Source organism: Rhododendron vialii, chromosome 5a, assembly GCF_030253575.1.
Source record: "Rhododendron vialii isolate Sample 1 chromosome 5a, ASM3025357v1".
NCBI lineage: Eukaryota > Viridiplantae > Streptophyta > Magnoliopsida > Ericales > Ericaceae > Rhododendron > Rhododendron vialii.
The window spans coordinates 25,884,190-25,888,363 of NC_080561.1; the positions used below are offsets into that span (position 1 = coordinate 25,884,190).

The 4,174-nt window shown below is 36.4% G+C and overlaps 1 non-coding gene across 1 annotated transcript; it reads right to left on the reverse strand.

Annotated features, from left to right (window-relative positions):
- Positions 1-3,628: 3,628 nt before the first annotated feature.
- LOC131328086 (small nucleolar RNA R71) lies at positions 3,629-3,735 on the reverse strand. The gene has a single exon (XR_009200368.1). It is a non-coding gene; the product is annotated as a small nucleolar RNA R71 (small nucleolar RNA).
- Between the last annotated feature and the right edge of the window lie 439 nt (positions 3,736-4,174).

The following is a 4,174-nucleotide window of genomic DNA, read 5'->3' on the forward strand; positions in this document are numbered from 1 at the left end:
TCAGTCTCGACTAGCTGCTGCTGCTGCTCCACATGGGGCGTACTTGACTACTTTGACACCAAAGGGTGCCAGACCAGCTTCTTGGAACAAGTTACTATTTTGCCAAGGGGTGGCCATTATGGGTTGCATGAAGAAAATCAAGAAGGAAACCCGAGACAATGCGAGGAGGCAACGGTGGATAGATCACAAGTTGGACTGGGTTGTGAGTTGAAGGGTGGGGCAAGCCAGTGAACCGTATGAGCCACCGCCAATGGAGCCGGATGAGGACAGTGATGATTTTGCGGGGGGAGAGCCGGAGTTTGCAGATGATGAGTAGGGTCGGTGGAGTAGTTTGAAATCCCTAAACTTGGTTGGGGTGCATGGTGGTTGACAACCCACCTCTTATCCTTTTATTTCATTATTTTTAGTTTAGTTTAGTTGAACTCTAACTTAATAGTTTAGCAAGTTTTTGTTGAGGTTGGCATGTGGCCTATGACTTGGTAGTTGGAGTTGGTGGCAGCCAAGGGTAGTTGAACCTAGCTAGTATATGGCTGCCACACCATTTTGCTAATTGTTCTTTGATTAAACCAAGGTCAATATATACTATGAAGCCCTTAGTAGATCTTTAGTATGCCTTGATTCCATTTTGATTTATTGCATGATAGTTAGCATACTTGGTTTGTGGCATGTTTCTTTCGGCAATCAAGTTTTAAATTGTTTAGTTTTAAGTTCTGTTTATTGGTGCTTTCCTCCTTAAAGGCTCGGTATTTTTATTCTCCGTGCTTAATTCGAGCACCTTTTGTGGGATATGGTTACTTTGCATGCAGGTTATAACTTCGTATCCACCTTTTGTTTTTTGACACTCATTTTGGATACTTGTTTATAATTCACTCAATGTTGAGTTGATCGCTCAATCTTCGATTGCAAGTTGTTTTGGAATAATTAAGTTGTTTTTAACTCTTCCTAATTAGCTGCGGTATGAGTTGGTGCTAAGTAGCTTGTCGGAAGGCTTGTTAGATTTTTCTCTTTTTGTTTTGATTTTTGTTGCTAGGGGCTAGCAACGCTCAAGTTGGGGGGGGGGGGGGGGGGGGGGGGGTATGATAAGCACCTAAGATTGCTTGATCGTGGTACTTAAGTTCATTAGATAGTAGCGTTATTAGTTATAATTTGTCGTTTTTATTCAATATTGCTCATAAGGTAGTTTGTTGAGTGTTTCAAGTAAAACGCCTGATGAGCACAAAATATTGACACTTAGAGGCCCCAATATCACATGTTGTTAGCCCTTAATTGCGCATAATTTACTATATTATTGTCTTATTTGTCTTTAACAATGAATTATTCAATTTGCAGGAAAAGATGATAACAACTCATATTTTTGCCGTTAGATTCAATGCAAAGCCTGTGATCAAAATAAATTCAAGTGTTGGGTCCATGCTTATTACGGCAAGGCAATCAAGGGGAACTATTCGAAATCTTGGTCAACTAGAAATAAAGATTGTCTTTAGTTTACATAGAAAGAAATCCTAATGGCTAGGAATTAGGAAAGAAGAATTCTTACCTAATTAATTCACGGCAATGTCTATTTAAGAAGGCCAATAGATTTTGGCCAGGAAGATCACTTTACCACGCACAAGACCATCTCGAGCTGATACCACCACGCAGCAGCGGAGAAGGAAGAAAGCTAGGAATAATTTCTAATCTTTGTAAGCTTTAGTTCAATGGAGTTCTTTTATTATACGATTATGTGTCTTGACTCCATGAGCGGCTAAACTCTTAAACTAGGGTTGAGGATGAAGCCCCATTAACGATTATTATCTATATATTCATGAGATTTGATTTTACCCGAATATGTGGTTTCGATTATGATTAAATTGTTCTTACTCCAAATCAACTGTTAGGGATAAATTTTGGATATGAGTTCAATCATGTTTTTCTCATGATTTGGAATTGTCTTTAACATTGAACGCTGGATTTTCATTGTTAACTATAAAACTGGATATTTATTGTGATTTGTTAAAAGTGGATACAATTAATGATTCGGTTTTATACTTGCGAGCGGAGAGGAACAAACATTAGACTTTTTAATGAACTTTCACAATGATACTTTCTATGGTAACAGAATTAGCTTTCAGATTATCATGAAGAAATTTTGGGTAAAGTTAATGATCATGAATATATAATGATACGAGTTAATGGGTGTGGATTCCGAAACCTTAGTATTTTCTCCTTTGGTTAAAAAGAAGCTTTAATTTTCTCGTCTATGATAATTTAGTTTATTGTTTTTTACTTTTTACTTTTAGTTTAAAAAATCAATCACAACTTTTGTCAACTAGGTTAGGGTTTAATCGGTTTAAGTTATTTATTTTTCCTAGAAGAATCATAAGTCCCTGTGGGTTCGACCTCGCTCTTGCATTACTATACTTCAGTACGATTCGTGCGCTTGCGAGTACATTAAAATTTCACATCAAGTTTTTGGCGCCGTTGCCCGGGACTTAATTATTTTTTTTAGGAACTCTAGAGATTTGAATTGATTTCACTCTTCTACTAGTTTAGTTAGTAAAAAAAAAACGTTCAATCACGTGCATTTGCTATACAGTGAATCTCTGATTAGTAGTAATTGCTTTTTGTCACTAAGTATTTTTGTGGTTGCTGTCACACAGTAGAGCTGCCTTTTTATTTGTTTTTATCGGCCGAGATTTCCAAGTCGGCTACAAGTGCTTGATTGAAATAATTTTCGGAACCACTATATTTACCATATACAACACGGTGATTGGAGTTAGAAGCAACGCATTAAAGGTTAGTCAGTAGCTAGAACTTAACTTACTGTCACTATTTATTTAACGTGTTAGTGAGACAGTTTTTGAAAAGAAAAAAAATCCGAAAAAAAAAGAAAAGGAAAGGAAAAAAAAATTATCATTTTGCTCACTGTTAGCTTACTTTACTCTACGTCTTGACGCGTTAGTGTTTCTGACAGTTGACGTAAGCTACCTGAGATTTTCATTTTGATAAGCAGTAAAAAAAAAAAAAAAGAGCATCCTGTCATTCTTCCTAAGTCTTGACTGTTTGTCCGAAAAAAAAATTCATTTCACTTCTGTTGCATTTTTATTTTTATTTTTATTTTCGGTCGTTTCACTTATTTGCTTTCATTCAAAAGTTTATGTTTGGTTGCCGTTCGAAAAAATTAGAATTAATACCTCTTGATCCGGAAATTGAGAGAACCTTTCGACGCAGCTTAAATATTCAAAGAGTGGGACATAATCAATTAAAAATGGCAGAACTTATAGAAGATACAAAACCTTTAAGAGAATTGTTCTCACCCGTAACCACAAATCCTCCTTCTTGTATTGTGTTACCCACGACAAATGGGACACATTTTGAGCTGAAACCTCACATAATACAACTTCTTCCTCAATTTCATGGGGTTGAACGAGAGGGTCCATACATGCATGTCAAAGACTTTCTTGAAATTTGTGCTACCTTTAGGTTTCAAAATTTTTCTGAGGAGTCTGTCAAATTGCGCCTTTTTCCCTTCTCACTGAAAGATAAAGCAAAGGCATGGTTAAATTCTCTACCCTCTGGCTCAATCACTTCATGGGACAACCTCGTTAAAAAGTTTCTTTCAAAATTCTTCTCAATGTCTAAAACAACTAGTCTAAGGAGAGAAATTACTGATTTTTGTCAAGAAGAACATGAAAAATTTTATGAGAGTTGGGAGAGATTTAAAGATCTTATTTTAAAGTGCCCCCCTCATGGTTTTGAAACATGGAGACTGATTCAATTTTTCTATAACGGTTTAACTCAACCTAACCGCAATATGCTTGAGTCAATGAACGGAGGTGGTTTTCTAAATCTTAGGGGCGATGCAGCTTATGAATTTCTTGAAAATTTATCTGAGACAAACAACCTTCTACTTCTAAGAGAGGGGGAGTTTATGAAGTGAAAGAGGATTCTGATATGAGAATAAAATTAGATAATCATACTCGAAAGGTTGAGGTGCTAGCTTTAAGTCGAACTATGGAGTCAGCCAATCAAGTTCACAGTGAAGTGTGTTCTCTTTGCGGTAGTCACATGCACACAATGCAAACATGTCCTTCCATTATTGGATATTCTGACAACTATATTGAACAAGCGAACGCACTCAATAATTATGGAAAATCATTTACTAGTCCTTTTTCGGAAACGTACAACCAAAATT